Below are 12,209 nucleotides of genomic sequence, written 5' to 3' on the forward strand. Positions count from 1 at the left end.
AAGGAGCACTCCATCACCCCTGTACTGTTTGCCTGTTGCCTTTATCTCTTGGGACAAAACAAAACACCTATGGCCATTCAGCAAGAGAAGACAACCGTGCGGACTCAGAAACGTGCAGACGTGTAAGCGCGTGTAGACGTAAAATTGTCCCCCGCACCAGCCCCTCAGCTTTTACCGCCGACGGGTGCGCCCTGGCGCAGGCGCAAAGGCTTCTTTTTGCTCCCCTCCTCTGCTCTAAAGAGCCTCACGCCACAGCGGACGTGACGCACGGAGGCGCGTCCAGGCAGAATAGCCGAAGCCCGAGAGGGGCACGTCCAGGCGGGCTAACCGAGTTCCGAGCGCGGCGCATCGGGGTAGGGCGGCAAGGACGGGGGCGGGGTGGGCTTTCGGCCCTTCAGTGTGCCCCCTGCAGGTGGAAGTGCAACACTCCGCGCCTTTGCCTGCCCCGCTGGCCAGGACGCGGTCACCTGATTCTCTGCCTTGCTGCAGCCACAGTGATCCTCCTGACGCGAACTTCGGACCCAGCTACTTACTTTTCTGTTCAAGAACTCACACTGGCATCCCAGGATAAAGTCCAAAGTCCTTAACCTGGTATTCATGGCCTTGCACAATCGGGCCGCTACTTATCTTTCCAGCTGTATCTCTCACCTCAAAATGAACTGCTCTTGCGTCCTACAAACACATCACTTCTGCCTCTGTCTCCTTATGCTATTCAGAATGCCTGTCGCCTTTTTTCTGTAATGCCGCCCGCCACAGCCACACCCCAGCTCCCAGATATACGCCCGCGCTGGAACTCTTATCCACCCTGCGCGCCCTCAACTCAAATGCTACCTTTTCTCTAAAGTTTTTTTTTTTTTCAGCCGCCATTCAGGATTCCTTCCCTTGAACTTCAGAGCCGAACAGGTAGAAGGAACAGCAGTTTCAGCCATCAGCAGTTAAGGTACTCTCCCCTCCAGAACATATTCACCCTCTGTCTTTTTCTCACCTTCTGTCTTTCCAATGCCTCCTTTCAATTTCACTCCTCCAAAAAAGATATCTCCAGGAAATACACCAGAGAAAATAGTGACTGAGAAGAACACTGGATGCCAACCCTTTACTCACATTTAGCTAATACTTTGAGTCGCCTGCCCTCTTCCTCCCTCTCTGTTTCCATCCCTGCCTTTGCAAAGATGGTATAGTTAGAAGAGATTATCAGAGGTTCTCCAAGATATATGGGACTATTCCTCGCACTTCTTTTTCGGGATTTCTGCAGGGAACTTATAGGATATGCCCAAGTTTATGTTCTAAGAGAGAAGATAAGACTTTTTGCAAAAGTCTCTTTCCAGTTGATTCAAGTTGTAATAGCTCCTCAAATTGACCGCATCCAAATGCAATGTGACTTTAACGAAATTCCCAACAGGAATTGTCATGGAATTTGACAAACTCATTCTTAAAGGTATATGGAAGAGCAAAAGGCTAATTCTCCTGTAAAAGAAGAAGGTAGGGGAACTTGATTTACCAGATGTGAAAACTGATTACATAGCTAAAGTAATTAAAACAATGGATGTTGGTACAAGAACCTACAAATCAATGGATCAGTAGACAGCCAAATATATAGAAACCTGATACCGTAAACATTGCAGATAAATAGGTAAAGGTTATAGTGCTCAATAAATGAAATAATGTACAATAGATAAATGCACATAGAAAAAATATACTCGTAAGTCCCACCCTACACAAAACAATCCCATTGGATTGAAGAAAGTGCAAAAAGCAAAATTATAAAACTCTGAGAAGGCTGGGCGTGGTGGCTCACGCCTGTAATCCCAGCACTTTGGGAGGCAGAGAGATCATGAGGACAAGAGATCATGAGGGCAAGAGATCGAGATCATCCTGGCCAACATGGTGAAACCCCATTTCTACCAAAAATACAAAAAAATTAGCCGGGCGTGGTGGCACACGCGCCTGTAATCTCAGCTACTTGGGAGGCTGAGGCAGGAGAATCGCTTGAACCACTGAGACGGAGGTTGCAGTAAGTTGAGATCGCGCCACTGCACTCCAGCCTGGGTGACACAGCGAGATTCCTATTCAAAAAAAAAAAAAAAAAAAAAAAGGCCGGGCGCGGTGGCTCAAGCCTGTACTTTGGGAGGCTGAGACGGGCGAATCACGAGGTCAGGAGATCGAGACCATCCTGGCTAACACGGTGAAACCCCGTCTCTACTAAAAAAAAAATACAAAAAAACTAGCCGGGCGAGGTGGCGGGCGCCTGTAGTCCCAGCTACTCGGGAGACTGAGGCAGGAGAATGGCGTGAACCCGGGAGGCGGAGCTTGCAGTGAGCTGAGATCCGGCCACTGCACTCCAGCCCGGGCGAGAGAGCGAGACTCCGTCTCAAAAAAAAAAAAAAATCTGAGAAGAAAATAAGGAATATCTTTTTGTTGTTGTTGTTGTTGTTGAGACGCAGTCTCGCTCTGTCGCCCAGGCTGGAGTGCAGTGGTGTGATCTCAGCTCACTGCAACTTCCGCTTCCCGGATTCAAGCGATTCTCCTGCCTCAGCCTCCCTGAGTAGCTGGGACTACAGGTGTGGTCCACCACACCCAGCTAATTTTTGTATTTTTAGTAGAGACGGGGTTTTGCCATATTGGCCAGGCTGGTCTTGAACTCCTGACCTCAGGCAATTCGCCCACCTTGGCTCCCAAAATGTTGGGATTATAGGCTTGAGCCACCACGTCCTGCCTAGGGTTTCTTAAATAAGACAAAAAATACAAACCATAAAGGAAAATTGTGATAAATTTTACTTCATTGTGGCCAGGTGCATACACGAATATAGATAATCTTCTTGTATGTATGTTACACACACGTACCAAAGGAAAAGGAGTGGTAAAGGTTACAATTGGCCAATATATAGGACAAAGCTATTCACTGATAAATCTGAAAAGGACTATGAGACAGTCTCAGAATTGCACTTAAGAAAAAAAAAAAAAGTCATGGTGGCTCACGCCTGTAATCTCAGCTTTTTTTTTTTTTTTTTTTTTTTTTTTTTTTGAGACCGAGTTGCATTCTTGTGCCTAAGCTGGAGTGCAATGGTGTGATCTTGGCTCATTGCAACCTCCCCTCCCAGGTTCAAGCAGTTCTCCTGCCTCAGCCTCTGGAGTAGCTGCGATTACAGGTGTCTGCCACCAAGCCTGACTAATTTTTATATTTTTAGTAGAAATGGGGTTTTGCCATGTTGCCCAGGCTGGTCTCGAACTCCTGACCTCAGGTGTCCACCTGCCTTGGCCTCCGAAAGTGCTGGGATTACAGGCGTGAGCCACTGCACCTGGCCAAAAAAAAAAAAAATTGTTAATCTTAATTATAGGTCAGAATGGGAAGAGGCTGAGATTAAATACTAGTAGAAAACAGTTTAAAGACAATACAAGCTGGGTGCAGTGGCTCATGCCTCTAATTCCAGCACTTTGTGAGGCTGAGGTGGGAGGATGTTGAGGCCAGGAGTTCAAAACCAGTCTGGGCAACACAAGGAGACCTCTGTCTCTACAAAATTTTAAAAAAATTAGCCAGGCATGGTGGTGTGCACCCATAGTCCCAGCTACCCAGGAGGCTGAGGTGGGAGGATTGCTTGACCCCAGGAGTTTGAGACCAGCCTGGACAGCATGGCCAAACTCCATCTCTCAAAAAAAAAAAAAAAAAAAATACAAAAATTAGGTGGGCATGGTGGCACTGTGCCTGTGGTCCCAACTCTTGGGAGGCTGAGTAGGGAGGCTCACCTGAGCCCAGGAGGTTGAGGCGGCAATTAGTCATGATCACACCACTGCCCTCCAGCTTAGGTAACAGAGTGAGACCCTGTCTACTGCACGCCCCCCCCCCCCCCCCACCAACCACAAAGGACTTCTTTCTCAACTGCAAGAATTGTGTGATTTAGTTGACAACCTCCAGCTGTTAATTCCTTTAAGTGTCTGTTAGCTTTTGAGCCAAGGTCATACTTTTTTTGAGGCGACCCCAGGCAGTGACTCAGCAAGATGGTGGAACAGAGTCTGGCCATTTTTGCCCTATGCAGAACTTCTCTAATGGTAATCTTTGCTGGGAGCTCCCTATCGGGCTGGCTGAGTCTTCAGCCGATCTGCATAGTGGTCTGATGACTCCCCGACCCAGTTCTTCCTCCTTTTCCTTCTTATGAATGTTACTCTTCAATAAGCCTTTTGCTTTTTTTTTTTTTTTTTTCTTGAGACGGAGTCTGGGTCTGTTGCCCAGGCTAGAGTGCAGTGGCCTGATCTCAGCTCACTGCAACCTCCACCTCCTGGGCTCAAGCGAGTCTCCTGCCTCAGCCTCCCAAGTAGCTGGGATTACAGGCACCTGCCACCACACCCGGCTAATTTTTGTATTTTTAGTAGAGACAGAGTTTCACCATGTTGCCCAGACTGGTCTCGAACTCCTGATCTCAGATGATCTGCCTGCCTCGGCCTGGCAAAGTGCTGAGATTACAGGCATGAGTCACCGCACCGGCCAAAGCCTTTGAATTGGTTTTTTTGTTTGTTTAATTTGTTTGTTTGTTTGTTTCCTTTTGAGACAGACTTTCGCTCTTGTTGCCCAGGCTGGAGTGCAATGGCGCGATCTCGGCTCACCACAACCTCTGCCTCCCAGGTTCAAGCAATTCTCCTGCCTCAGCCTCCCGAGTAGCTGGGATTACAGGCATGTGCCACCACGCCTGGCTAATTTTGTATTTTCAGTAGATACGGGGTTTCTCCATGTTGGTCAGTCTGGTCTGAAACTCCCGACCTCAGGTGATCCACCTGCCTCGGCCTCTCACAGTGTTGGGATTACAGTCGTGAGCCACCGCGCCCGGCCGCACTTTTTTTTTTAAGACAGAGTTTCGGTCTGTGGCCCAGGCTGGAGTGCAGTGGCGTAATCTCAGCTCACTGCAACCTCTGCCTCCTGGGTTCAAGCAGTTCTCCTTTGCAGCCTTTGCAGTAGCTGGGACTACAGGTGCGTGCTACCATGCCTGACTAATTTTTGTATTTTTAGTAGAGATGGAGTTTCACCATGTTGGTCAGGCTGGTCTCAAACTCCTGACCTCATGATCCGCCCACCTCGGCCTCCCAAAGTGCTGGGATTACAGGCGTGAGCCACTGCGCTCGGCACCTTTTGCATTTTTTTTTGTTGTTGTTTGTTTTTGTTTTTGTTTTTTGAGACGGAGTCTCACTGTCGCCCAGGCTGAAGTGCAGTGGCGCGATCTTGGCTCACTACAAGCTCCGCCTTCCGGGTTCACACCATTCTCCTGCCTCAGCCTCCCAAGTAGGTGGGACTACAAGCGCCCGCCACCACGCCAGGCTAATTTTTTGTTTTTTTTTTTTTTTTTTTAGTAGAGACGGGGTTTCACCGTGTTAGCCAGGATGGTCTCCATCTCCTGACCTCGTGACCCGCCCACCTCGGCCTCCCAAAGTGTTGGGATTACAGACGTGAGCCACCGCACCTGGCCGCCTTTTGCATTCTTAACTCCAGCTCAGCATCTGCTTCCCAGGGGACCCAACTGATTTGTATATGTATATTGTTTTATAGGATAACAACTAATATTTTTAATTATGATGAATCCATATAAATACCTCAAATTTATTGATTATAGAAATATATCTATAATTTTCCAAAGTGATTTATTTCTTTAAAAAATGTGGAGAAATTGATGTGGCTCTGAATCTATAAGGAAAGAGCTTGCAGTTTACCATCATTTTGGCTATGTTTCTTTCCTTTTTTTTTTTGAGACGGAGCCTTGCTCTGTTGCCTAGGCTGGGGTGCAATGGCACAATCTTTGCTCACCACAACCTCTGACTCCTGGGATCAAGCAATTCTCCTGCTTCAGCCTCTTGAGTAGTGGGACTACAGGCATACGCCACCATGCCGTGCCAAATTTTGTATTTTTAGTAGAGACAGGGTTTCACTATGTTGGCCAGGATGGTCTCAAACTCCTGACCTAATGATCTGCCCACCTCGGCCTCCCAAAGTGCTGGGATTACAGGCGTGAGCCACCGCGCCCAGCCTTGGCTATGTTTCTTAAACACAGTTTACTTATGATAAATATAGCTCAGGCATCCATATTTCATCAGACCTATTATTTTTTGACTGCTTCTGACAGACACCCTCTTTATTTTTTGACCAATAAATGACCAGCAACTGTAAAAAAGGGAAAGAGAAAGAAAAATACAGAAACAAAATAACACATCCCATCATCCCTTGTGCAACAGCTCATTTCCCAAAATCTTTGAAAATTACTTATACATGCATGATTTATGAAGGGAACACCAGGAACACAGTTTCATAAGGATTGTATTAAAGGTTTCTCTCCCCGAGGCAGAAACATTGCTTCTTCAGAATTGTTTTCCTCTTAACCTCTTTTCTCTAAAACTGAAAAAGTTTGCCTTGATTTATGGGTTATAGAGTTTTTGTTTTCTTAAGTCTAACATAGAAGTTAAAACAAAAACAAAACCTTGGGATGGAAAATAGTAACGGTTAAAGAAGAATTGAATTTTAATTTGCTCAGCTGATCAGGCAAAAATGGGTTTTCTTACTACTGAGACTACAGTTCTCATGAAATATTTCATTATAATATTCCTTTGAGTTGTTTATTGATTTAGTTCAGAGAATGTGGAACAGAGGGAAAGAGGACTGAAATGAAACCTGTGTGCTGAATAACTCTAGTGCATTTCTTATAAATGTATTCCTGGTTCTTACCAAGTTTGTTGTCATTTGAAGTGGGATTTTTAATCTACATTTCTACGTGATTATTGCTGGGTTAAAGAAAAAGTATTTTTTTCATATAGTTGGCTTAAATCTGGCCACTTTAACTTTTCATTAATTCTAATAGTTTTCTTTCTGAAATAACGTCTCTGATTCTCTACAAAATACAATCATTTTATATGCAAACTATGATATTTTGCCTTCAGCCTTTTTATAAATGCTGGAGGATTAGAACTTAGACTAAGGATTCAGGAGCAACTCCTGGACCCCATTACTACTCTGCCTTGACCAAAATTGGGAATGCAGCCATCACTGATGTTGAAAGCTGCTGAATCAGGAAGTCATCTGCCAAATTAATAAGCTGCTGCACAACAGCTGGCTGCAGACCATGCCACCTCTGCCACAGTCTACCCCAGCAAAGCAGATCCTCTTGATATCACCTCTGTCTACATGTGACTCAGTTTCAAATCAGTCTCAACAAATGCTTCTGTTTCATAGGATGCAAATCACATCTCAAGCCCTAGCCACAGGAGAGTCTAGAAAATGTAGTTTTTTAAACTTCTGCCTGTATGTTCATTCTAGAGCATACTAATATGCAATATCTGCCATAGCATTCTTTAACATATCTAGAAAATTTTCTATTTCTTGTTAAAAATTGTGATACAGGCTGGGTGAGGTGGTTCACGCCTGTAATCCCAGCATTTTGGGAGGCCAAGGTGGGCGGATCACCTGAGGTCAGGAGTTTGAGACCAGCCTGGCCAACATGATGAAACCCCATCTGTACTAAAAATACCAAAAATAGCTGGGCATGGAGGCACATGCCTGTTACCCCAGCTACTCGGGAGGCTGAGGTGCGAGGATCACTTGAGCCTGGGAGGTGGAGGTTGCCCCATGATTGGAGATCATGCACTCCAGCCTGAGCAGCAGAGCTAGACTCTGTTTCAAAAAGAAAAGAAAAAGAAAAGTGATAAAATACACATAACACAAAATTTATCATCTTAACTTTTTATTTTACTTTTTTTTTTTAAGCTAGTCAGGTGAAGCAGTGGGAGTGGAGAAGGAACAAAGAAATCTGTAACTAGTTGTACTCAATTAGTTGTATACACTACTGCACTCAGACCAGCCCTTAACCAATTTAGAATATATAGTTTAGTAGTGTTAAGTATATCTACATTATTGTGTAATCAATCACAAGAATTATTTTCATCTTGCAAAACCGAAACTCTGAACCCATTGAACAACAACTCTCCGTTTCCCCTCCCCCACCAGGCCCTGGGAACCACCATTCTACTTTCTGTTTCTATGAATTTGACTACTCTAGATACCTTGTATATGTAGAATCGTACAGTGTTTGTCTTTTTGTGACTGGCTTGTTTCACTTAAGGTTGAATAATATCCTCAAGCTTCATCCATGTTGTAGCATGTGTCAGAATCTCCTTCCTTTTTAAGGCTGAATAATTTTCAATTGTATGTATATAACACATTTGTTTATTCAGCAGATCACTATTCATCCGAGATGAATAAATCTCAGATCACTGTAACCTCAGAGACTTGGGTTGTTTGACCTATTGTGAATAATGCTGCCATGAACCTGGGTGCACAAGTATTTCTTTGGGATGTTGCTTTCAATTATTTTGCATATGTATTCATCCTTCTATTTATTTTGATCTAAGAGCTTTCAAAAGGAAAAGCTGCTGAATGTTATGAGATGATTTTTCAGTATCTATAGCAGATTGTTTTTTAAGATGGCCACAGTATCTCCCATTTCACATGCTTGACACTGTCTCTATTGCTTCCACCAAAACTGTCATCTGTGGACTGACTGAGGAACTCACTTCAGAGCTAAAGAAGTGCAGCAGTGGGCTCATACTCATGGAGTTCACTGGTCTTACAATGACCCCATCATCTTGAAGCAGCTGGCTTGATAGAATGGTGGAATGGCCTTTTGAAGATGCAGTTATATTGCCCATTACATAACAATACCTTATAGAGCTGGGGCAAAGTTCTCCAGAAGGCTGTATATTCTTCTGAATCAGCATCCAATATATGGTACTGTTTCTCCCAGAAATAGAATTCATGGGTCCAGCGATCAAGGGGTGGAAATGGAGGTGGCAGCACTCACCATTACCCCTAGTGATCCACTAGCAAAATTTTTGCTTCCTGTTCCCAAGATATGCTCTGCTGACCCAAAGGTCTTTAGTTCCATAGGCAGAAATGCTTTAATCAGAAGACACAACAATGATTTCATTACATTGTAAGTAAGACTACCACCTGCTCCCTTTGGCTGCCTTAAGACTCTGGGTCAACAGACCAAGAAGGGAGTTATGGTGTTGGCTGGGATGATTGATCTGGACTACCAAATTGGATACTCCACAATGCTGGTAAGAAATAATATGTCTGGAATACCGGAGATCCCTTGGGGTACCTCTTAGTATTACCATGCCCTGTGATTAAAGTCAATGGGAAACTACAACTCAAATCAGGCAGGACTTCAAATGGCCCAGATCCTTCAGGAACGAAGATTTGGGTGACCCCACCAAGTAAAGAACTATGATCAGTTGAGGTGCTTACTGAAGGCAGAGAGAATACAGAATAGATAATAGAAGTTAACTATAAACAACAGCTACAACCATGTGACCAGTTATAGACTCAAGGACTATAATTGTCAAAATAATTTCCTCCCTACTTTGTTAAGAATACTTTTGTGGCCAGGTGCGGTGGCTCACACCTGTAATCCCAGCACTTTAGGAAGCTAAAGCGGACAGATTGCTTGAGCCCAGGAGTTTGAGACCAGTCTGGCCAACATAGCAAAACTCTGTCTCTACTAAAAATACAAAAATTAGCTGCGTGTGGTGGTATGTGCCTGTAGTTCCAGCTACTCAAGAGGCTAAAGCAGGAGGATCACCTAAGCCAGCAAGGTATAGGTGACAGTGAGCCAAGATTGTGCCACTGCACTCCAGCCTAGGCAACAGAGTAAGACCCTGTCCCCCACCCCAAAAAAATACATTTGTTGTATATATACACATATTAAGCAAAGGCAGGTTTTTTTCCCTCTTATTCCTTTATCATGTAAGATAAGCTAGCTATTTGACTTTATATTTTCCTATGTATGTATGTATGTATGTATCTATCTATCTATCTATCTATCTATTTTTTTTTTTTTTTTTTTTTTTTTTTTGAGACAGAGTGTCACTCTTTTGCCCAGGCTGGAGTGCAGTGGCACCATTGCGGCTCACTGCAAGCTCCGCCTCCTGGGGTCATGCCATTCTCCTGACTCAGCCTCCCGAGTAGCTGGGACTACAGGTGCCCACCACCAAGCCCGGCTAATTTTGTTTTTGTATTTTTAGTAGAGATGGGGTTTCACCGTGTTAGCCAGGATGGTCTGGATCTCCTGACCTTGTGATCCACCCGCCTTGGCCTCCCAAAGTTCTGAGATTACAGGCGTGAGCCATCGCACCCGGCTATATCAATATTTTTAAGTATTCATAATTTTATATCATGATATTTAAATTATGGAATATCAGGAGAAGAGTAAACATCACTCAAGAACTTTACCTCCTCTACTGGAGAAGGGACTAGTGTGTTTTCAGTTGTACACAGGATAATTGTATCATGTTAGGTGGAACTGTGACCATGTTATTGCCCGCCTGCCTGCCTTCCTTCCTTCCTTCCTTCCTTCCTTCCTTCCTTCCTTCCTTCCTTCCTTCCTTCTCTTTCTGTCTTTCTTTCTGACAGGTTCTCACTCTGTTGCCCAGGCTGGAGTGCAGTGGCACAATCACGGCTCACTGCAGCCTTGAACTCCTGGGCTCAAGCAATTCTCCCACTTTAGTCCCCAGTATCTGGGACCACCAGACCTGGCTAATTTATTTTTATTTTTATTTTTATTTTTGGTAGAGACATGGTCTCACTATGTTGCCCAGGCTGCTCTGGAACTCTTAGGCTCAAGAGATCCTCCCACCTCAGCCCCGCAAAGTGTTGGGATTACAGGAGTGAGCCACCACACCCAGCTTGTTATTGTCTTTATTTGAAGATTAAGCATGGCTTAAGGAGACACATATGGTTCAGAAGTATTTGACTTTGGCAAAATAATAATAATAATTAAAATTTTGAAAAGGAGACATGTGTGTGATAAGTTGACAAGGGGTGGACTTGTGACGGTAATTTTAGGTGTCAGTTTGACTGAATTAAGGGAAACCAGACATCTGGTAAAACATTATTTCTGGGTATGTCTGTGAAGGTGTTTCTGGAGGAGATGGGCATTGAATTAGTGGATGAAGTAAGGAATATCTGCCCTCATCCAACGTGGGCAGCCACCATCATATTCACCAAGGGCCCCTATAGAACAAAAAGGCAGAGGCAAGGCAAATGTGTTCTCTCTTCTAGAGGTGTGACCCCATCTTTTGCTACCCCTAAGCATCAGAACTCCAGGTTCTTGGGCATTCCAACTCTAAGACTTCAACCAGAGGCCCCTGGTTTCTCAGCCCTTGGCCTCAGGCTGAGAGTTACGTTATTGGATCCCCTGGGTCTCAGGACTTTGGGCTCAGACTGAATTATACCACTAGCTTCCCTGCTTCACCAGCTTGTAGGCAATGTATCATGGGACTTCTCAGCCTCCGTAATTGCATGAGCCAATTCCCATAATAAATCTCCTCTTGTATGTATATTATTGGTTCTGTTTTTCTAGAGAACACTGACAGACTAATACATATCCTGTTTTCTTGAACCTAGGAAGATCTCTGTGACTGCCTGGACAAATAAGTACTGCAGAAGGGCTACTATGTTATTTATGAGGCTGGATCATAAAAATGCCATACACTTCCACCTTCTTCTCTTGGAATGCTCATTCTTGGAACCCATCAGTCATGCTAAGAGAAAGCTCAGATGAACCCCTGGAGAAAGCACCTGCAGAGGCCATGTGTAAGTTTTCCATCTGATAGCCCAGCTGAGGTCCGAAACAATATCTAGCTTCAAGTACCAAACAAGTGAATGACGCCTCTAGATGATTCTGTCGCTCAGCAATCAAGTCACTCCAGACTTTGAGTCTTTTTAGCTGAGGCTCTAGACATTGTGGAGAGATGAATTGTCCCTGCTGTGCTCTGTTCTGATTAGTGACTCACAGAATCTATGAGTAGAACCCACTGGTTACTTTATGCTACAAAGTTTTCGGGTGGTTTGTTACACAGCAATAGATAACTGATAACAGCATCTGATGATATGATCATTTGGTAATTCTTTCATCATTTAATGTAATATTTAAGCACTTGTGTATTCCTAAAATAAACTGTTCTTGCTCATGTTGTATTATACTGTTGATAAACTTTTGGGTTTAGCTACTAATATGATGGAGATAAAATATTATTATTTCAAAACAAAGTTGGGGCCAGGTACAGTGGCTCCTGCCTGTAATCCCAGCACTTTGGGAGGCCAAAGCAGGTGGATCACTTGAGGTCAGGAGTTTGAGACCAGCCTGGTCAACATGGTGTGAACCCTGTCTCTAGTAAAAAAA

General features: G+C 44.3%; 1 long non-coding RNA gene across 1 annotated transcript; it reads left to right on the top strand.

Moving 5' to 3' along the window:
* The first annotated feature begins 363 nt into the window (after positions 1 to 363).
* On the top strand, positions 364 to 11,997 carry LOC119627217 (uncharacterized). The gene is made up of 3 exons (XR_005243305.2): positions 364 to 591; positions 861 to 940; positions 11,432 to 11,997. It is a non-coding gene; the product is annotated as an uncharacterized lncRNA (long non-coding RNA).
* The last annotated feature ends 212 nt before the right edge of the window (positions 11,998 to 12,209 follow it).

The sequence above is a fragment of the Chlorocebus sabaeus genome, chromosome 14 (genome assembly GCF_047675955.1).
Source record: "Chlorocebus sabaeus isolate Y175 chromosome 14, mChlSab1.0.hap1, whole genome shotgun sequence".
NCBI classification, from domain to species: Eukaryota; Metazoa; Chordata; class Mammalia; order Primates; family Cercopithecidae; genus Chlorocebus; species Chlorocebus sabaeus.